Raw genomic sequence first — 24,063 nt, 5'->3', positions numbered from 1 at the left:
TGTTCTCCCCTTGCCGGTTGTGATGCAGTCACAAAGAATGAATCCCTCAAATCTGTGACATCTTTCCCACTTTTGCCTGGAATTCTCTGCTTCCCACCATCTACCAGGCCCTCGTCTTCACATGGCTGGCTGCTTCTTGGTCTCAGCTAAAAAGGAATCTCTGTAGAGAACTTATCTGAATCAAATTCCTTGGTCATGTCTCTGCAGGACATTATATGTTTCCTCCATTACCCTTATCACAGATCGGAGTGATTTGCTGAAGCCGGGGCCCGTGCTTTCTTTAATGTTCTATCCTTGTAATCTCAATACCTGCCTAGCACGGTATCTGATATAACACAGTAGCCTTCAATAAATATTTTAACACTAAAATAATGACTAGCAGTTGAGCATAATGCTCTCTGGGATGGCACTATATCTCTCTATAAGCTGGCAAATCAGTACAAACATGTATTAATTGCATTTATGACGACTATGCCCTGTGCTGGCTGTCTTCAGGATACTTATACACAATTAAAAACTATCAGATACTTTAAAATTATGCAAAATCCTAAAGTTAGTTTAAGTTATACATTCTGCCATATTGGTTCTATTTGGATTTGTCAGGCATGTGGTATATATCAAGAATTCATATTTATAATGTGTATCACTCTTGCTTCATTTAAAGTCAATGTTGAAATTGTAGCCTCCTTATCCTGAGAAACATGTTTAAAAAAAGACAGTTGGACTTGAGGGAGATGATGCCCCTTTCCTAAGGGCCCCGCACGAAGCCACTCTGGTGAATCCCTTCAGACACCCTGGGAGGTGAGGCTGGCTCTGATATAAACCCTTCCCTGTTAAGCGTTGGGTTGCAGCAGTCTTGTTGGGCGGCTCCAAAAGGCAGTCTCGCTGTGTCAACCAACAAAAAGGGAGTTTTTCTAAAACTTGTAGCATGGACTGCTTAACAAAATACCTGCCTTCGACAGTTATGTCATTTCACAAACATGCTGTATGTAGACTGGGCACAGTGTACGTTTGCAAGAGAGCAGCTGCCTCTCTTTTAGTTTGACCTGATGTTGATTCATCATCTTTACTGGATTCAATGGCCTGCTTAGTGGCATCAGAACATGGGCTCGATGCCTCTTGGCAGCTCTGGCTGTCTGGGTGCCTTTCACTTTTATCCCTTTGATTGCAGAGCAGTTTTGTGATATTGAGAAATTATAGGTATGGTACTCCAAGGGAGGAAAGGGGCAGCTCAGAGTGAATGGCAGTGTCCTTGCGGATGACGCTCACTTGGACTCATCCATTAGACAATCCTATGTAGTGGAAGGTGTTTATGGGATTAGTTATTAATCACAAAACAGGATAGGAGTTAGTTAACTGCTAATTATAACACTGGATGAACACATAAAATTTTCATAATAAACAGTATAATTCTTGTAGAACCCTTCATGTGAAATCAGTCCTATCAGACAAATAGTTATTTACATAACATGGTATCTTTAAAAAAAAAAAAGACCCTATAAAACTAGGAACAACCAAATAAGCAAAATGTGTGTGTAGAAGTTAATAAAAATTAGTACCTTAAGAAAAATCACTGCAAGCTATGTTTTCTGTAATTATACCAAACTCTAGAGTTTTAACCATGTAATAGTAATTTTTTCGTGTTTTTGCTGTTATTGTCCTTTTGATTTACTTAACTATGTCTAACTTGAACAAACAATGTTAAGTGGGGAAACAGATGTGATTAAATAGCCTGTAATTATGTTTTTAGTCAACTGCTACCATCACAGACTCCTCCTGCTACTCGGACCAGAAAAAAAGTGACCTGATTTTACCAACTGCTTTGCCAGACCCTGAGGCAGAATAGATGGCCTTATTAAGCAATCAAAAAATCAGCCATTACTGAGGAATGGTAATCAACCGTGTTTATACAGCTCACACACTGGCCCCACAATACACAATCAGGACCATGAATTCTGCTAATTGGGTACCTTCTGCGTCCAGAGGTGCCTGCAAAGGGAAACAAAAGAGACTTGAAAATTAGTGTTTGTAGCAATTAGTTTCTGTCTAAAGGCTTAACCCAGTTCAGGGAAACCATGATTCAAACAGGGATTATTATAGCAACACTGGTGTTTAAATGTCTTCTTTTATTATTTGAGGTAAGATTTAGCTTGGCAAAAGTAATGTAGATTTGTCTTCCCCTCCTCTTTTTTCTTTTATTTACCTAAAATGATTTTTGTTTTGAAGTTTTCAAAAAATCAAAACCATTAAGCCATTTGATGCTTTAAATTTTCTGGCATTCAGGGTTTTTTGTTTTTTAAACCTATGATCTTGCTCAAAACGGGTTGAAAAGACTGTAAAATACATGTATTGTTGAGGAGCTCTGCTCATAGAAATAATACAGTTGGGTTTGTTGTATCATTATTTCTCTCAGGACAATCCATAGTTTAGTGGGGATACAGAGCGTGGTGGAGGAAAAAAGGAAAGCAAGTGTTTTATTTATAAATATATGCACCAATCACATTCTAAGTAATGACATTAAAATAATGCAGGAGGAGAAGGTAGATTCTCTGTGTGTATTTTATCTGAACAACCTAGCAAGGTATTTCCAAATAGGCGCCCACTGAAAGGCCCAATATAGTTTATAAATTCATTGCCAAAAGCCTTTTTTTTGCCTTTTTCTTTGCTTTTAGTCTTTAGCATTTCTGATGTAATAATCAGGTAGCCATATCTCTGTGCTTTGTTTCTGTCATGACAGTCTCCCTGCTGTAGATGCTCAAAGGGCAAATTAACAGTAGCACAATTCCAAGGACCTCTTCACCTCCCATGGAAGGCATCAGCTCTGGGTTCTTGCTTTCCTGAAGCTTCCCACATGGTTACTGGAGGAACCTAACAACAATAAAAAGGCTAGGGAGAGGAGAGGAAAACCCTTATGATTCAGAAGAAGACCAAAGAAATTGACGTCATTTTCTGTGATTTGAAGGCTACATGAGCAAAATGACAGTTTGTCTTTTAAATTTATTAATAATTTGCTCTCTTTAATTACTTAAATGATGGTTAATCAATGTGGTAGGAAGTATAGAAAATTTTTTTATTGTTAATACCGAATTTGACATTATTAAGACAGAAATTTTAGAGAGAATATTGGTACTTTGAAGACAACCAGAATAATAAGTATGATAGTTTTAGAGACATTATAACAACATTTTACTCCTGACTGATTACATTACATATTGATAGGAGTGAGCATCAGTATGTAGTGCAATCAGTCAAGAGAAAATAAGTGAAATGTGAACTAATGGGAGCTAATTGTATCATATAATAGCAAGGACACAGAATTCTATCAATTAAATTAGTTTGAGATGAAACAAATATGAATATAATAATGTTTATAATAATGAGGCAATTAGAACTAATGAAATAAATGTTAATAAAGACCAGGATTCCCTAGCACATTTCTTTTTTCTTCTGCTGAGTCCTTCAAACTTTGGGTTGCTATAGTCACTTGAATATTTGCTGCCATTAGTGCTGTGCCTGTGCATGTGTCAGAGATGCAGGGATGAAGAATATAAATCTTCACTCTCTCCATGTTTCTTTGTCTCATCCTTTCAGAAGGCTCCTAGTCTGCTGTACCTCTTGCCAAGGCACACCCTTCTCTCTGATGAAGAAATCATGTCTTGTTCCATAGAACTTTTACTTTCATATGTCGTCTTTCCTTGACCTGGGGTAGAAAATTGGCACTTTTTGGTGTAAACATTGCTTTTTTTTCTTCTTCTGCACATATTGGAGAGTTGACTGTTCGGGTCTAGTGCTGCTCCATTTTGTAACTCAGTTGGATTCTGCTTGTTAGTCACTTCCTTGGTGTCCTTAAGTCTTTGACATTTATTCCACTTAATTCCCTGATAAAAAGATTTACAACTGGGAATGCAAAGCCAGTTTCTTAGATATCTGGTTAGGAATGTACTCTCCAGGAGAAATTATACTCATTATCTCTCAGGAGATGGTTTTGGACACCGAGCTTCAGCTTGGTAATTTACTGACATCAGTGAAATGACTAGGATCCATATTCTGTATTACAGTTTTGATTTGAGCTAATGGCCAATGCTGCTGAGCACCTAATAGGGCAGGTGGGTATGAGTATTAGGGAAGGTGATACAACAGTATATTTCTGATCAGTTTAGAAACTCATTTAGCTAAAAGGACTAACCCCCAAGGAGTGATGCAATTATACAAATTACGGATTAGGAAAAAAGTATTTTCTGTGGTACATGTCTATTACATTGTATGATGAGCATTGCATTGGCAATTAATGGGAAAATGAAAAATTTTAGTAATTTCCTCTTGATTATGTCTATTTGGGTGTTACTCTGGTTGGTGTATTTATATTTGTCCTCAATTTAGACTAGGGTTAGTTAGTGTTAGTGAATGATATTTGACCATTGAAGTTGGTGGAACTTTGTGCTGTGAAAGTTTCAACCAACTATTTCATTTGGTTACTGTGTTTTTATCATGTATATTACTAGTGTTTTTGCTTTTGCTTTTGTATTACATTAAAAAGACATCAGAACGGGCTGTGAGTTAATTTTCACTTGTAAAAGGTTATGGATTACGCTCAGCTGGTTTCTCAGGCTGACACAGGGTTCAGGATTAGAAGAATGAAAACAAACATGAATTGAAAATGTCACTAACCTTTATTGGGCCCTGAGAATCCCAGAGCCTGCATGACAGGAGGCTTTCCTGTTTTCAACAGTATAAAGAAGATAGAAACAAAACAGCACAGATCTTAGCTATTTACATCTTTTAATGAATGCTCTTCACGTTTGGGTTCCTTTGTCCCTCTCCCAGTTTTCAAGGGTTTAGCTGTGAAAAGTGCGGATGGTATCACATACTCTTATAAACCATGGAGCGGACATCTGTCTAGGACGCTCCTTTCTCCAAATTATGCTCAGTAAAAAGGGCATATATACAGCTGTGCATGTATAAGATAACCAATTATCCATTTTCCATGTCCACCAGCACTGAGTTGGAAAGTATTTTCGGATATACTATAAGCAAAGCTGTGTGTTTATGTGGGTGTGCAGTGAAGAGATATTTAAGATGAGGTCTAATATCTTACAGGTGACGGACCCATTGGTTTGAATCTGATAGTCTTTAAAAACCTTTGTCATTGATAAATAGTTTCACATCCTAGGTTCCAGAACCTTATCAGACTAGAGGAAAGTAAAACTAACTTAAACAGACTGTTTATATGGGCGGCAGTGTCTAGAGATTAAACTGTGATTGATGCAGGAGATAACACATCTGACAAGCAGTAAATTGTTTGAGCTTTAAGTTTCTATTGAGTCACTGTCCTTGTTTCCTTATGGTGATTTGGGTTTGGTTGTTCTTGACCTAGATATGAATAACCTTGCAGCATCTGAAACATATTAATATGTTTCCCCCCCTTAATTTCTCTCCCTGCTACTGCCTGACCTGCACACTTTGTGACAGACTGTGCTGTCCTTGTCACTGATTTCATATGTAATTTGAGGAAATAATCTATGAAGATCACTTGGGAAATCTCAAAACAAAACATATTCCTCATCTAAACTGTAAATATGTAGTGAGGAATTTTAGACTTTTACAAATTTTAAAGGTTATTCTTTGAGCATAACATGATTAATCAAAACTTATGCTCAAAGAATAACCTTTAAGATTAACTTTATTTTTAAGCATAAAGTTAGGAAATTACTATTCATGTCATTAAAAAAAATTAAATGTGACAATTTTATTATTGCTGCAATTTAATATTTATTCATGCATATAATATTCTTTTATTCCACAACAATGAAGTGGCTTTTTTAAAGTTAAAATTATGTTTCCTATTTGGAACATGTATAGTTTTTTGAGGTGAAGCAAATCACTCGGGTTTCAGTTTGAAGGATTGTGGGTCAGGAACTGGGCTCCAATTTTAATCTTGAGTTTGGTGATTTACGTAACTTTGAAAGTCACATAAACTCTCTTTATTCAACATTCCTTTATATTGGGTTGTTTCCTCCCTGTATCAGTCATATATTGTTATAAGTATACAATTTTTGAGTTATGAAATTAACATAAGAAAGAATTTGGGGGTATATGTATTAAATGATAATTTACATGTGCAATATTATGAACTACTTTACAGAAGATTCCATAGCAGTGAAAAATGTGTGTGTGTGTGTGTGTGTGTGTGTGTGTTAAGATAGACTCAGATACTTTTAAAATGAATTCAATGTGGGCCTGTTTTTGTAAAATTTTAAATTATATTCCCATTAAATTATGTATTATTTTTAACATAAGAAACTTATATTTAGGTTCTTTTCATTTGGAATGGGAGAAGAGGATTTCAGGGCTTGATTTACACAGGGCTACATGCAAAGCCAGGATTTTGTGAGGAGGAGAGCCTATCAATGAAAGGACACATGTATGAAGAATCTTATCATTTTAAGATATTTAACTTAGGCTCAGCAAACAGTGTGCTGCTCCAGGCCATGCTCAGTATTGCATCTCCTCTACCATTAACAGCCAGGTTAGTCCGCTGTGACATGCTTCTGCCGGGGGACCTCAGAAGCTGGGAAATGATTAATACCACTGTGGAAGAAGATGGCCCAGCACACCCTGAAGGTTCCAGCTGTGTGTCCCGCACCTGCTGAAGAGGCCCTGCTTGAGTGGGACTCAAGTATATCACCACCCACAGGAAATAACTGGCTCACTCTGTCTAGGACCTGAGGCTGAATAGAAGAGTCTGGTACCCACACCTGATGAAAGGGTTCTACCAAGGTCATCAGCCACAGAATATGGGTTCACTCTCTGGGGCCTGAAGGCTGAACCAAGGAGTCTGGTTACCTTGGGGGTCCTCCCCCAGAATCACAGCCCATCTCCCCAACCACACAATACTCCTTGACCAGGCCCTGTGCTGAGTGCTTTGTCAATCAACAGCACACTGCTTGTTTCTGTCATTGGAGTGGTCATTAGCATCACCCACTTCACAGAGGAGGAAACTGAGTCCAAGCAAGGTGAGGAGAATGGCCCTTGTCACAGGACTGGTCAATAATGGAGCTGGGATTCTAGCAATGGCTATCTGACTCCCACCCCAGCCCAAAGCTCTACTGAGTCCCTGGATCCAACCACTGCTGGCCAGGACAGTCATTCAACCCTGATCGGGATGATGGCCAGTTCTTCTTGGCCTTGAAGAACATTAGCATCTTGCTGGCCCCATGGTTTGGGGGTTCCAGCTGGCAGGACTGGCAGTATCTATGAGACAGGAGGGTACTTGTGAGCTACCACCTTAGGTGTCCCTCCCAGCACATGCCTGCAACTGGAGTCCTATGCTCCAGAGATCACCATGCAACAAGGTCTAGGACTGAGCACAGAGGGAGCCATGTCTGTACATTTTCTGGAGCTGCCCATTAGAGAGAGTCAGCCCTGCTCTCCCCTAGCTCCTCCCACCTCACTTCTCATCCTCTCTGAGTGGTTCCATGGCCTGGAACCAAGCTCCAAATGGCTCTGTGGGCTCCATGTTGTATTGATGTGCAGCCCCACTTTGAGGAGCTTTCAAATTACTTTGATTTTCTGAAACAGAGGGAAGGACAGGATGCAGTCAGGGCCTGGGTAGGGAACACATCAGGGGCCTTGGTCGGGGGGGGGGGGGGCGCATTGCTCACATGGGAACCCTCCTTCTCTCCAATTCCATCTGGGCCCTGCCTGTTTTCAGTTAGGTATAAATAGCAACTCCTCCAGGAAGTTGTCCTTGACCCCACCAGCCAATTCCATGGATTTCCATCGCTTTGTGTACCAAAATTTCTCACTAAATATAAGATCTAAGGGATGGGCCCAGGCAGGTTCTTCCAAGTGCTCTCTCTGACTTCCACATCCTTTCCTCCTCCAGGAGTGAGGCCACTGCTGTTCACCTTGCTGTGGTGTGGGAAGAAAGAACCCCAACCCACCCTATGCACCCACCAGCATGTAGAGAGATAAGTGCCAGCTGATGGACTAACATGGAGCCAGAGACCTTTTAATTTTCCAGCTCCTCACCCTCCTGGAATAATCCAGCCAAACCTATATCCATGACCAGGCTTTCTTATTTCCAAACTGCCTCCACCTGCCCATAGAGACTACCCACACCCTCTTCCTCTAAATCAGGACAAGATAGATGGGGATTTTTCAGAGAACTCTAAGTGGGAAACTAGTCACATTCTTACCAGTCCCCCACCACCTCTTTCTTCTTCTTTCCAGATCTGCATCCTCCATGCTACCTCTACTTCAAGTTAACTGCTCAGACACTGCTCAGCAGTACAGAGCTTCTTCAATTTTGGGAAAGTCTTCCTGTGCGGAGAGAAAAAAGAGAGGAGAAATTTAGTATTATTTAAGTAGCTTGAAGATCCAAATGGCCTGGATGAGGGTTTTTGCTGCTTCCTCTGAACCTGAGGTCTTGTGGGCTAGGGAAAGAGCCCTCATGTTATCACTTGGGGCCTTCATTTCCATTTCGCACTCAACAGATCTGTTTTGACCAGTGTTGTTTAAGTTGGACAGGATTCTCTTGCTGCAAAGGAAACACTGGAAGGTCTCCAATTTGACTCAATACAGGGTCTGACATTTTATAAGACTGATTCCTGAAGCAGAACTACTGACCTAAAGTCCCAGGCAGAATCAGAGACCCACCAACCAGGTCAGGCCAAGTCCCAGGTTGTGCTGCCTTCCAGGAGGTTCCAGCTCACTGAGTGAGCACTGCCAGCCACATGGGGGGTCCTGGCACATCCTGGTGCTCTTATGAAGAGTGGCCTCCCCACCAGAATACTTGTTCCTGTGTCTTCTTCAGACAGTGACTTGAGGTGCTCTACAGAGCAGATATAATAGCATGCAGGGAGGAGAAGCTCTCAAGGACTGGGCAATCCTGGGGAAGGAAGAAAATAGCTGAGAAGAGAATGAGCTTAGGACTGTGGTTTTGAGAAAGAAGACTGGGGGATAGGGAAGTGATAGCTAAAGCTTACAGGAGTTTCATATTGTAGAGACAAAAATGTTCAAAAATTGTGGTGCTGATTGCACATATTTGATATACAAAAACCCACTGAATTGTACTCATTAAGGGATCCATTGTATGATATGTATATTCCATCTCAATAAAGTTTTCAAATAAGAAAAAAATTAATTTAAAGCTTTAATTTTCAAAGTGTGGTGTGAAGTGGTCCATAGCCTTATTTTCTTTAGTATTAATATTTGTAACATTATTATACTAGAAACTTTGATTTTGTGATGAATAAAATATTTATTTGTGATAGGTAAGATAAAGCTCATTGGGTCTTATCAGTAGCAGTACCATTTTTTCCCCTTTAATTGCTCTCTGGAGATGTTTAGATTGACATTAATCATGAGTAGGTTTGGATGGTCCAAGCAATATTGTACCTGACTGAAGTGGTCTCTAGATGGAAGAAGTTTGGTAACCATTAATTTGTATATATATCTATTCTTATTTAAGTTTTTTTAAAAGTATTTTTTCTTCCATTAGAATATAAATTCTCTGAGAATTTTGTCTGCATTTTTCTTCAGTACTGCATCCTCAGTGCCTAGAACAGTACCAGGTACCTAGCAGATAGTCAATAAATATTTTTCAAATGGGTGAATATCCAAAGTTGAAGCTAGAAACTTTCCTTATTTCATCTAGGAACTAAGATTTATGTTTTAGAGCAATTCTTTTGTCAAATCAATGACCAATGTCAGTATCCTCTGGGAGTCATTGTGCTCCCTGGAAAAATTGTTGCCTAAAAAGATGTTAAAACTGAAAAACAGGTTATACCACAATTTTCAAGTATAAGTTTGTCCAGTGATAAACAAGTTTAATTTTTTTATTGTCCACATCTATTAGGATAGCTATTATAAAAAAACAAAACAAAACAAAACAAAACAAAACAGAAAATAATAACTGTTGGCAAGAGTGTGGAGAAATTGAAGTCTTTGTGCATTGTTAATGGGAATGTAAAATGGTGCAGCCATTGTGGAAACAGTATGGTGGTTCCTTATAAAATTAAACATAGAATTACTATATGACTCATCAATTCCACTTCTGGGCATGCTCCCAAAAGAATTTAAAGCAGGGACTGAAACATATTTGTAAACACATCTTCATAGCAGCATTATGCACAATAGGCAAAAGATGGAAGCAACTCAAGTGTCCATTGAAGGATAAATGGATAAACAAAATGTGGTCTATACATACAATGAAATATTATTCAGCCTTAAAAGGAGAAGAAAATTCTGATACATGCTATGACATGGATGAATGCAGAAGACATTACGCTAAGTGAAGTAAGTCAGTCATAAAAGGACAAATACGGTTTGATTCTCTTCTATGAGGTACCTAGAGTAGTCAGTCATAGCGACAGAAAGTAGAAGGGTGATTGCCAGGTGCTGGGGGAATTATTGTTTCATTGGTACAGAGTCAGCTTGGGAAGATGAAGTTCTGCAGATGGAAGATGCTGATGGCTGCACAGCAATGCGAATGTACTTAATGCCACTGAACTGTACACTTACAAATGCTTTAAATGATACATTTTGTTATGTATATTCTCTCACAAAATTTTTTTCATTGTCAAGGTTGCCAATGACCTTCATTTTGTCAAATTATGTGATCTGTTCTTAGTTTTCACCATACTGAGCCCCTCAGCATCATTTGACACAGACAGTCTTGCCCATTTCTTGAAATATGTTCTTTCTTGGGCTTCCAGTGAATCACAATGCCTTGGTTTGTTGTTTCATTCCTTCCTTGTCCCTCTGCCTACTCCTTCCCAGTCCTCTCTGCTGTATCCTCCTCTTCTAAATGATACCAAATGTTTGAGTGGGCCTCTTCTCTCTCTATCTAAGTTATGATCTCATCCTGTCTTATAACTTTAAATGTTATTTATATGCAGATGACCTAAATTTATATTTTCAACCCTTGCCTTTCCTCTGACATCCAGACTCATGTAGATATTTTTAAATGACATATTTGTTTAGGTGTCTAATAGACATTTCACATTTGACATCTAAACAATGCTTGACTTTTTTCCTTCCTAATCCTGCCTTCCACTCATTGTTCACTACCTCAGCAAAACGCTTTACCTGGTTTCATATGACTAAAGCACTTGGGATCATTCTTGATTTTCTTCCTCCCCCTTTTCATACATTGTTTCTAATCCATGACTGACTGTGTTGGAAGTTCTACCTTTGAAATAAATCCCAGACCTGACCGCTTGTACCCTTTTCCCTTCTGGTTCCCTGGCTCAAGCCGCTGCTAATTTTCTCTGGGACCAGTACAATAGTTTCTCAGCGAGTCTCCCTGCTTCCACTCTTGCCACTATGCTCTCCCCCAAGTTTATTTTCTACCTAGGAACCCTAGTGTTTCTTTAAAAATCTAACTCTGGTCATAGTGAAACCTCCCATTCTTCTAAGGCTGCTTAGAGAAAACTTAAGGAATAAAGATTTTGATTCACTTAGCAAAATACAGACATTCTTTTATCACGGGGAGTTTGGTTCAGTCAGTTGCGCAACTCTTCTAGCCCACGTATGTTCTGTGTTGGAATATGACACAGAATTTACAGAGAATGGATATTTTGCCGATAAACCGTTTCTCATTCTCTTTTCTTCAGGTCACTCATTTCTCCTAAGTGGCATAGTCATGTGGTGATGATAAAGCTGGTAAAAAAAAGAAAAATCATGTCCCCATCTCTTATCTTGCAGGGCATGCAGGGAGGGACAAGCCAATTAACCACCCCCAGCCATGCATGGTGCCTTAAAGATGTGGGCAGGGATTAAAATGCCTATGAAAGTCAGAGACTTTCCTGAAATTTAGCACGGTGGATTCAGAGCTAATCTGCTGGTATATTTTGGAATTTATGCTTCTATTTCAGCTATTTGACAGGAGAGTAATGTCTCCTGATTTGCCCAGATTGTGTTCTAGAGAGAAGGAGTTTTTCTTTACAGGCTATAAACTGGATTTCCTAAAGCATAAAAAAAGCACTGACCTAGTATTCTTTGAGCCCTTATGGCCTTAGGGATGAATTTTAGTGACATGGGAACAAAGTATTACAGCATTTGTAGAGGGAAAGGTACAGCTGGCAGATCGCGAATTGGCTTCTAAGAGTGTCTCAGTGTCATGGTCTGGCTCACAGGCTGCTGCTGTGGTTCCAAAGCTTCCAGCACCTTTAAATGATGCTAATTATTTGGATATCGTTGACTCCTTCCAACCCATTTAAGTCTTGGAAACAAGAATAGATACAATTTTATTGGTGTTGAGGGTGGTTAAACACACAGCACTGAAAAATGACATTTTCTGTTTTCTCAGCCTAGTAGCCCTGGGCTCAGCAACCTATTAACAAGCAAGCTTTCCTGCACAGTCTTCCCCAAATTTGACCTTGTGGGATCATGTCTAGCCTTAGTGAAATAGTTTGTGTTATGCCTGGTATTCTGGGAAGAGGGAAAAATTATTCCCATAAGAAATCCGTATATATTATACGGTTATTTAGACTGGTCTCAGGGGTGTGTTAATGGTAACGCTAAACTTTGACATATCCTGGAACAATACAGCACTTTTGTTGGTGATTTTGTGCATTTTTTCACCTCTTTTGCTCTTGCTGCAAATATATACTAGACTAAATCTGTTTTTCTGTGCTTCTATATTTAATCTGTGACAATTGGCTTTTAGTTTTATTTTTAATATTATGAGGAATTCCCTTTGCTATTCTTGCTTGAAAAGACAGCCAAATTGCATAACTGACATGGAATGACTCTGTTATTGTCATTAAAGTGATGAGCAGTGATCTGTAAGCCTATGCAAACACATGTTAGAATGGGGTGCTTTCCTTTTTGTTGAGAAATAGTTGTAAATTGAACTTGAAAGGAGAGGGGTACTTTCCTTCCATGGCCTGTAGGAGTGCAAGGGCTACTGGGCTCTCCATTGATGGTGCTATCCCAAAGCTCCAAGTTCATTTCCTATGCTGCTTGATTGACAGTTCGATCCAGATAATGAGAATCACATCACTTTTTTGAAAGAACTACTAAGAGATGGTTGTGTAGCTTCTTTTAGCTCACAGAGCCTTTCATAACTCCAAAAACAGAAACTGAGAGCTGTGAAAGGGAAGGGAGGTGAGGGGACTGAATGAAAGAAGGTGAAGGGATTAGCCAAAGAACATATATGCATGACTCATAGACACAGACAGCAGGGTGGTTAGTGATGATCTGAGGGAAGTGGGGGCACAGGGTAGGCAAAGGTGGGCCAAGAGGGGTGGGAATGGGGACATTTGTAATAGTGTCAACAATAAAAATAAAGGAAAAAAAAAAAGACTTGGATTCAACCTTTGAACTCCACATTCAAAATTGGAACAATGTCAAGAGGTCTGGTGTTAGATGATAAGAGGTTTGTGTTTTGAGCAAAAGAGGATAGGCCCTCTATTACTTTTCTATAAAGTTTTGATTTACAAATTTTTTCCTTTAAAATATTTCTCTATATCTTTGTGACCAATAAAAATTATAGTTTTAATATTGTTTCTTTTCATTTATGCACAAATTTTACTGAGCAATGTCTATGTATCAACCACTGGGCCAGTTGCTGGTTTACAGTTGCAAATAATCTCTGCACTCATGGAGTTTACAATCTAGTGGGAAAATACACAACAAAAAAATAAGTATTTTATTCTCATTGTAAGTAGTCCTTCTTCTTGTGTGGGTTAGACTTTATCTTTTTAAAATGCTTTTCTATTTTTTTTCAATTTTCATTTGAATTATAAAACAAAATCCTATTCTAATCAAGTAGGGTTTATACATCCAAATTTGGATTTTGATCAAATTCAACTAGAGACTGATTGTATGCTGTTGGTAGTAAATATTAGAGGTTTAGTGATATATCATAATAAAACTTGACAGTTATTCAGTACTTTCTATAAACTGAAAATACTCTTAACCATTAATAAACATTTATTGAAGGATTTATTTGTGCATATCACTATGCTTAGGGGATGCATTGTGGAGGATGCATAAATACATTTGTCAAAATGCTTCCTATATAATAAGTGATATAAAACAGGTAAAAAATAATCATAGTATAAAATAGTCTATGGTAGATGTCTTAATAATGAAAAAGAACAATAGGAGATCAGAGGAAAGAGAGGTTTCCCTTTGATTACATGAGTGATTAAGGGAGGCGTTATAAAAGGAGTTATGTTTCAATTAGTCTAGAAGGATGGGTAGATTTCACTTAAAAAATACAATTGAAACAGCTCATTTTGAAAAACTTTAAACATATGTAAAATCATAAAGAAGAAAACAAACAGAAGTAACACTGCCAAGCCCCTGTCAGAAAGACTAGGGGGAAGGAGGATGTGCCTTTGAGGGAATGAATGGCTTGAGGATTAACAACACTCCTTTCCCCCTATTCTCTCCTCTCCCCAATGGCGATGGTCATGGGTCATTCCACTTGTCCTGCACCTTAGCAGAACTGGCAGCTCTTGAGCGGTTTCCTGCCTCACTAAGTTGGGAGTGGCGATCTGTTTTGTTTGACTATTGCCAAACCACCAGGGATAACTGAGAAGGAGAAGGGGCAGTACAGCCGAGAGAAGGAGGACCAGTGGTTGGGCTTGGGTGACCAGCATTCTCACCGTGCATGCAGCAAGGACTTGAGAGTGTCCCTTGGATCAAGTGGACAATACTGAGGGTGGCTGGGCTAGTCTTGTTGGCTCCCCATCGCTCTAGAGGGATGTTAACTGAGCAAGGGAATCCTGGGGGCCAAAGGCCATGGGTCTAGTGCTGAGGCAGGGCCTGAGCAGTGGATGGCAAAATCAGACTTGAGACAGATCTCCCACATCAAGACACTGTGCAGAGGCCTCCAAAGCTCCATGAGCACACCCTACCTGAGAGTTGGCATTTGAATTCAGCCACAGAGGTAGAGCCATGATCTAGTGAGAGTAAGACCAAGGAATAGTGGCAACACAAAGAGGGCAATGGGACATTTTCTGTTTCCTCCTCCTTGTCCAACACAGGCCAGTAAGCATTTGTAAGGTCTGGCTAGGGAGGATGGAGCCCAAGTTCTCCCACACCAGGCTTCGGGGAGCCAGGCTAGCAGGCACCAGAAATGAAGGCACAGAGATGGGACGGAATAAGTTATGGGATGGAAGGAGAGCCTGAATATAAAAATGAAGAGTTTGATGATGAACAGAAGTCATGAGAACCAGAATGAGAGGATTTTAATAAAGGGAGAATTTTAAATAGAGATAGTTTCTTGCTTTCTATTCCTGGTATTTTCAAATATTTCTAATTTTAAATTATTTAAAAACTTTATTCTTTCTACCCTCAATGATATCTTTTTATCTGTCTTTCTTAAGGATTGTCACTATTGATTTCTATCTCTGTTTTGTCATTTTTAACATTCTCCTTGACAAAACTTTTGTTGCAAATTTGTATCATGTCAAGAATAATTATTAACAGAATTGAATGGATGCTCACTCACCACCCTCCTAGGAATCAAAACACACCCTTGACCCCTGTCTGAATCAGCAGTACCCTCCCGCCCCAACTCAACATTTGGAATTTTCAAAAAAATTATTTAGGTTAAAAGTACTTGCTAAAAACTCTGCCAATCTCATCGTATAGATCACACATTTGATTTGTTAAACATTGTTATTTCTTATATCATACAACAACTGGTCTCTTGTTTTCTAAACTGTGAGGTTGTGCCACATCACCTTTGTCAGTGTATGTTGGTACCCAGTGGTAGTTTGGTGTGTCTAGGACTCAAGTATCTGGCCTGATACTGGCTTTTGTGAAACCCGTTTTGGAATATTATTGCTTTTCTGACTATATTCAGTTCTTAATTATTTATAATCATAGATATATAGAAGTGAGTTTTCAAAATTATTAATATTACATTTTGAAATAAGTATTTGTGCTTATATGGTTGCATCTAATACACGGGGAACAATTTTTAACATAATTCTGGTTGAGTTCGATTTTTCAGCTGTTTTAGACTTAAATAGGCAGGTTGATATCAAAACTGCAGTGAGTTTTCTTCTATCACGTCAAGTTTTTCTGTACAGCTTATCCTATTGTGACCACTCTAGGCTGGATTGAGTCTGGATCAAAGGAAGCACTAGTGCTCTCCTATTGGCTGAGAGCAAACCTCCCTCGAGTGGGGAGGGGTGGGGGATGACCTTGGAGACCAGAGACAGGTTCATAGTTGTCTTGGCTATTCAGTTACACATGAGACAGTGTGGTGAGAGATTGTATACTGCTCTATATTGTGAATCGTATTCTGAATTGTAGTCTGAGTTCTTGTCTGTATACAAGGAGTTAGCAAAATTTATTTTTTTATTGACATATGTACTTATTTCCTTTTCTTCAGATCATGTCTGCCTCTGCTATTTCTCTTTGTAAGTGCCTAAAGAACTCTGATTTGTTTTGTTATGTCTGTGGCAGTTTCACCATTCCCAAAGGACAAACATCAGTGCATTTATCAGGCAAGCCTATTTTGCATATTTTAAAGTAAAACTCAGTGAACAAGATAAGTCTTGGGCCCCTCACAAGTGTACAAGCAGTGTGTCGAAGTTTACGGATGTGGATGAAGGGAACGTGTGATAAATTGTCATCTGGTAGACCTGTGGTTTGGTGAGAACCCAGAGATCATTCAAGTAACTGTTACTTTTATACAGTGAAAACATCAGAATATAACAAGAAAAAGAAATGTAAAATAGAGTGCCCTAGTCTACCATCAGTTATACTTCCAGTGCCTCATTCAGCCGAAATCCCGGTGCCAGTTTCATTGAACTACCTCTTTCAAAAAACAGGAGTATGGTGAAGAACTAAGTGACGGCAATGATGAAGATTTTGAAATTGAAGATGACTCAGTTCATAAGGGATTTGATCAGTGTGAGTTGAATGATTTGTCATGAGATTTCAGACTATCCAAAAAGGCTTCAGAACGCCCAGTGTCAAGACTGCATGAGAAAAACTTGTTTGAAAAAGCAGTGAAGGTATCCTACTTTCAATCAAGGGAAAATACGTTTCTGCAGTACTTTCAAAGTGACAGTGGCTTTGTGTATTGCCATAACATACGTGGTTTAATGGAGGAATCGGGAATTCCAATCTGTAATGCAGCTGAATGGCAACTGTTCATCGATAGCTCACAGAAGAGCTTGAAGTGTGTCCTGCTCCATAATGGCAATTTATTTGGTGCAGTCTCAATTGGCCATTCAGTTTGTTTTAGTGAAGAATATGAAGACATAAAGTGAGTCATTAATCTGTTGCAATATCACAAGCACAATTGGATCATCTGTGTTGACCTTAAAGTGATCTACTATTTTCTTGGTCAGGAACGCAGATACACCAAGTATCCCTGTTTTCTGTGTGTGTGGGACAGCAGAGCTTGTGAGAAGCTTTGGGTAGAGTTGAACTGGCCTCCAAGATCTGACCTCAAACCTGGTGATCCAAACATTCTACATGAGCCACTTGTTGACAGAAAGAACATTATATTCCCACCTCTGCACATAAAACTGGGTCTCATGAAGCAAGTTGTTAAAGCTTTGCCAACTGGAGGAGACTGTTTCAAGTATCTCATTTTGGCATTTCCTAGCCTGTCATTTGAAAAGATAAAATACCTTCATATGTATGTTTGGTAGCAGAACTTTACTACTTGCACACAATTTGACTTACAGTAACAATATATAGCCTTTATACAAATAAAATAACTCTAAATAGTATATTCAGGTAATTAAAAAATTTTTTTTCTTTGTATGTATATGTTGTATAATTTTTGGGACCAAGGGAGGGAATCCTGTACCTTAAAAAGTTGACATGATAGAGAAAAACTGGGGTCATTTTTCCATTCAGATGCCAAAAGTTAATAAAAAACAAGTGTCAGATCTAACTGAACAAAAATTGTGTTCCCCAACGATATTCTCTTTAAGTCCTTCTAAAGGGATTTGCCTCAGGAGACTCTGAAAATTCTTTTTTTCATTGTTATTCATACTGCTTGCTTCTTTCTAACATTTTGCTGTCTCTATTCTAAAGTGCTCTGTGTTCTTCCAAACCTTTGAAGCAACGATAATTATCTGTTTTTAAAATTTCCATTAAGGGTCATAGAAGACAAATGATGCCTGAAACATCAACAAAAAAACACAGTAAGTATAAAATATAGGTGAAGAAAATAAGATTTTCCCTGGACTCATCTCTGTAGGGGGCAAACTTCTTTCTTAAAAAGTTGCTAAAGACCATCTAGCATGGTAGACCTTTGAAAAAATTTAAATCAGTATTCTACAAAAAACTAAACATGTGTATGGGTACATGTATATAAGGGTTTGATTTGTTTCTAGTATTTAGTCAGTAAACCAAGAGTGGTTAAATTTCTCAGGGATAGAGTCATGTTTACCAAACTCTTGGCAGTTGTAATAGAGTATTTTATTCATCTGCAGTAAGAAATATAAGTTCTCCCTGGAGAACGACCTCAAAAGGTTTAGAGTCAGAAAGTGACCTGATAAGCTTAGAAGCAGGTCAAGGGGAGTTAACTAGCTACTCTGTACATTTAAGGCATCAGGATGTTAGCCTACAAGAGTCTGATGAAACTATGACCTGTATAAGGAAACTCCTCTCCTAGGACTGGTCAGGTCCCAAGTGAGACCATCCTTTTCCTTGTACAAATGTGTGGATAACCATTCATTTTTCTGTGTTCCATCCTAACCAATATTCCTCTGACCAACAAGTTTTTTAAGGATGTTGTACCATTGATTAGCTTCAAGTCAGGTTCTAATTCTTCTTATTTCTGGCCCAGGAAATGTTGTGTCTCAATAATACATATTAGGTATATCTGGCTCTTAGGAATACATTTTTAGTTAGTTCTCAAGAATCTTAATTATCTTAAATATAGCCTATAATGAAAAAAATCATTTCCCTGTACTTTGCAAAAAATATGGTACATTATTTTATTTGATCCAAGATGCTGAATGGAAAACAATTTAAAAATTATCTTTGAGATAAATGCTTTTAAACTTTCTTGAGTTAGGGTGTCTTGCAGTCTGTTTTTGATAAGATTAGTCAAGAAACAGATCTCAGAAACTACTTGTTGTTGAGAGCACTCACAAGTAACTGTACTCTGGGTTAGTGTTCAGATAAGACTGGGTGTATAAGTTATTAACATGCTGCAGTATGATAAAGACTCCAGCACAGTTAGGACATCATTTAATGACCTCCTCTGATTATTTCACCATTTAACCCTTTGAGTGCCATGTGTAATTTGAAATTTGGATCAACATGAGAAAAAATTGTATCAACATATTACTGGAGGTACAAAAAAAAAGAGAACAAAACATAAAATACGAATTATTCCATTGTTATTTACATTTATAGCCATCAAAAAAGAGTTGCTGGAAGCGATGCTGGCACTTTTGGGAAAATTTGTCAGCGTCGCTCACAGCGACGTTGGCACTCAAAGGGTTAAAATGGCGAGGTATTTCACAAATAAGTAATGAGTGGGTGTTTTCTAGTTAGATAATAAGAAAGAGGTATTGTTTATATTTTAGAAGTTGATGGTAAGGTGTTTTAAGATTATAAAAATTGTATTAAATTACAACTGTGATCACAATTCCACTAGCACAAGCTCATTTCTTTTGGTATCTTTGATGGATTGGTTCTGAGGCCCCTACAGGATACCAAAATCCACGGATGCTCAAGTCATATATAAAATGGAGTAATGTTTGCATATAACCTATGTACACGACCTTGTATACTTTAAATTATCTGTAGATTACTTATAATACCTAATATAAATAAATCTATGTAAACAGTTGTACTAGATAACTGTTTAGGAAATAATGACAAAAAAGTCTGTACATTTCCAGTACAGATACAACCATTGAAGGCCTAATTGCATACTATATGTCAGGAACTTTTTTTTCAATTATTTTCTATCTGCGACTGGTTGAACCCACAAATGCAGTACCTGCCACTATGGAAGGCCAACTGTACAATATTAAATTATAAGAAAAACTAGTTTCATAGAAGGTGGAAATGTGTATCTCAAGGTTCCACGTCTCTGTGGGAAAACTGTCATTCAGGTTAACTTTTAGATATTATCTTCCCTTGTTGAAGGAAATATGTTGCCCATGCCATTTTTCTGCTTTATTTCATTGAAGGATAGAAATATGTGGCTACTCCTAGCACTTTTATTTTTTATTGTGTAAAGGATTTAAAAATAATTTTAAGACAATCTTCATATTTATGAAAAATTTAAGAAGTACCAAATCACACACTTTAATCAAACTTAATTTGGGGGTATCATCTTTTAGTTTTTGGCTATGTGCCTCATTTCACCTCCCTTTTAGGCTTTTTTATTCTTAAAATTTAACATTTTCATGCTCCATCATTAATAGTCTGCCCCCAGATCAGAGTAGTGGACTGGGTCGTGCAAATAGTAGACCTCAGTGGGCACCCATTGTTTGAAAACCTCTTGCCTGTTTTAGTGTCCCCATTGTTGACTACCATGTGCTCGCCACTAGTCACTAGTTTCTCCAGCTTGAAAAGCAATCGGCTCTTTTCTTAGTTCCTAAGCATTGGTAGTTGCCATGGAGGTCTGATCTATGAACTCAGAATTTGGGATCATGCCCATTGGTGTGCTCCAGCAGTTCAGACCTGTGTAACTCTCTTCACATGCAGCTCCTATTGATCACTTCCTATTTCTTCTAGTAAGTAATGGGGAGTTATATCATAAACATTTTCTGTAACACTGAATAATGATGATTAAGTCATGTAGTCTAAGATAGGTTTCTTTTATAAAAGGGGGGCCCAGAAAGAAATTTCAAACTTGACTTAACATTTCTCTCAAACATTAAAGAGACCGTCACGCCCTCAGACAACAGCAAATCTCACTCAAGTCTGATGTTCGCTCCTGTTTCCAACACTTAGAAACTTCAGGGAGCTTCTTACTCTTACATCCTCTGCAGAACTTGCTTTCTCTTACCTTGCCACTACTTCCATGGTCCCTCAATATCCTCTCTCCTTATAGCTGGAACACTCCGCCACCAACCCCTCTCTCCCACAGCAAAATGAATGGACTCCTGGGAGGCTAATTCTCTTCTTACACTCCACTGCCAATCTTGATTATAATTTTAGGGAGAATCTGTCCAAGGTGATATTTATACAAGGTACAAAGATATGAGAATGTATACAAGGTATGAGGCAGAGAGAGGGAAAAAGGAGAGAGCTGGAATTCCCTCAAATGAATAATTTTTATCCTAGCTCTCATCTTATCTACTTAGGCTTCAAAATGTTTCTGTTGCTGTTATTTTTAAGCAGATGCATATTATATCAGAGTACCATGATTTTAAAAATGTTTCCTCCTGTGGCTGACATTTAACATGCTTTTACTTTTGTAGAAAGCACTACAATGAATTTATTTGTGTTTATGGGTTTTTTCTTTTGTTGAGTTAAATAAGATAATATCTGTAAGGTGTCAAACACAGTAAAAAGTAATTTTATTTCATTTTCTAGGATAAATTTATAGGGCATTTATTATTAAAATTTATGCACAATTTACTGAGTCTTTATTTGTAAAGCCATATTGCTTTCTAAAAGGGTCATACAACAGTTTTAGCTATATTTTAGAACATATTGCTTATCTATGCAGTCTCAATGTCTTGAGTTTTTATGAATACCAGCAAGAATGAGCTTAGCTCCTTCATGTGTATTTACTCTTTCTTTGAATTGTCTGTTTATATATTTGGCCTTGATATTTTTCTTAAGAAATAGCAATGCTACTATCACTTATGTAAATTTTTTTCATTAAAAATATAAAACAATTTTTTATATTTGAATGTTGGTTGTATCTCTGTGATTTCACATATACTTCAAGAATAAGAAAGTTCCAATTTCTCCATCAATCTGACAATCATTCTCTTTTCTATCTGCTAATTTTTCAAAAATTGATTTTCTATATCTCTCTCAATTCTATCTGTAGTTTATTTTCTTTAAATGGTGTCAAGTACAGATCTAAATTTTAAACGAAATTTTGATTTAATCACCCCTAAATTAGTTCAATAATGCATATTTAATATTATGTTATTTTATAATATATTTGTGTTTAAACTGCATATTTGGTATATTTTCATCTCCCCATTCTTTTATGCTATTCAAAATGTGCAAATTTATACTTATATTAATTCTTTTTGCTTCATAAATAGCTCCTATAAATTTTGGCCATATGCCTCTTTTGATATGTTGTCTCCATTTAGACAAAGACTAGACAATTGTTCATGGTTCATGCCATAATGCGTGATTGTGTTGAATTATAGTAATGCTGTCTGGATTGTTATTTGTAACCAGATCTCATAATAAATGTAATTTTTCTAATATATTTTATTTCTAAAATCACTCATGGCAATTTTTTTGGGTGCTCTTAAATACCAACCTATCTCCAATCTTAAAAATGTCTCAATGTCTCCAGAGTTTATGGTTTAAACTATATAATATTCCAGGACCAATGTAAGGCTTTCTGGTATTTGCAACCTAATGACTCTTTTGTGCTTTTTAAGAATTCCATATTGTCACTCCATCCCTATATGGATATTTTAGAAATAACCATGTGTATGTGTTTAACCAAATTTTGCTCAGAAAAAAAAGGTTTCTATATTTTGTTCCTGGTTTTAGATATTTCACTTAGTAGTACCTCTAGTAAAAGTCAGAAGACTGAGTGAGTATACAGTTTACCTCAGCTCTGTTCCAGGATTCCACTGAAATTATAGAACAAAGAATAAATCTATAACTTTACTGGAAAATAGGCAAGGTGAGACGATGTCCATTGTGCATGAATGTAGGGAAATGTTCACTTTTGTACATGGGTAGTGAGAGTTTAATTGCCTTAGTCATTTTCTGGAAGGTAAATTTGGCTGTAGATACCAATATATATCTATATATGTATATATATGTGTATATATGTATGTGTAATTGTTAGTTTTGAACTAACAATTACACTTTCAGGAATATGTACTCCCAAAATATTTAAACATGTGCCCAAAGGTGTCTGTATTTTGAATATTCAACAACTTAAATGTTCATCAAAAGGAAAATGATTAAATAAAGTCATGAGTGAGTACATCCCTATAGATATTATGTTTTGATTATATTTATAAACATTATATATACATATCAGTGTATATATGGCTTAGAATGTTTTTAAAATGTTTACCTAAGTTCTGAGTAGTGGCTACCATGAGATGGGGGTGGGACTTAGTTGAAAGGTTGTGAGAGAATAAGATAAAATTTTACTTTTTATATTGTATACCTCTGTATTGTCTGAACATTTTTTAAATGAGCATCCAAAGGTTGAATATGTAGGAGATTTCCTCTAGCTCATGTTTCACTTATATTTTGTCCTTCCATGGGTCCTAGATCTCTCATTTCTCTTTGCTTGTTCTGATTATAGATAATTCTATTTCATGAATTTTATGTCAATTTTAAAGTTAGTATGACTTTAATTTCATGAGTAAATGGTTTGGATGATATTTCTCTCTTGATATAATTGTTTCTGAAAAGTGTAGACCATTAAAAGCATATCGTGAGTTATTTTTTCTGCATTCTCTTCAGACAAAATGTTGAGCTTGAAACTAGGTTCAGTTTTTAAATAACACAGTTGTCGTTTTAATATTTAAGTGTCTGCAAGCCCTGGATACATTATCATATGTAGAATAGGCATGTTGTGCATTCATTATTTCTACAGTACAAATTGAAAAAACACAGAACGAGGAACCAAAGAACAGGCAGGCGTATTTTGTTTATTATGATAATCCTCCTCAAGTCCTCTCTTCCTGCTTTTGATCTAGGTGAAAGCAAGCTGGGAACCTAATTAAACCAGAGTTGAGAGACACCAGGAGATACTATGCACAAAACCCCCGATTCTGACCAACCATATTTTGAAGCTGAAGTTAATTAAGAGCAATGTACAAATAATCCCTGCAAATGATGACATTTAAAAACGCACTTTGAATATTCTGAAGCAGTTATGTAAATCACCAAGAGTAAGACTCTAGAGGAAATGTAAAACATGCAGGCTCACTTCTTAAT

This window comes from Furipterus horrens, unplaced genomic scaffold (assembly GCF_987537825.1).
Source record: "Furipterus horrens unplaced genomic scaffold, mFurHor1.1.pri manual_scaffold_3, whole genome shotgun sequence".
NCBI lineage: Eukaryota > Metazoa > Chordata > Mammalia > Chiroptera > Furipteridae > Furipterus > Furipterus horrens.
This window is presented reverse-complemented; position numbering follows the sequence as displayed.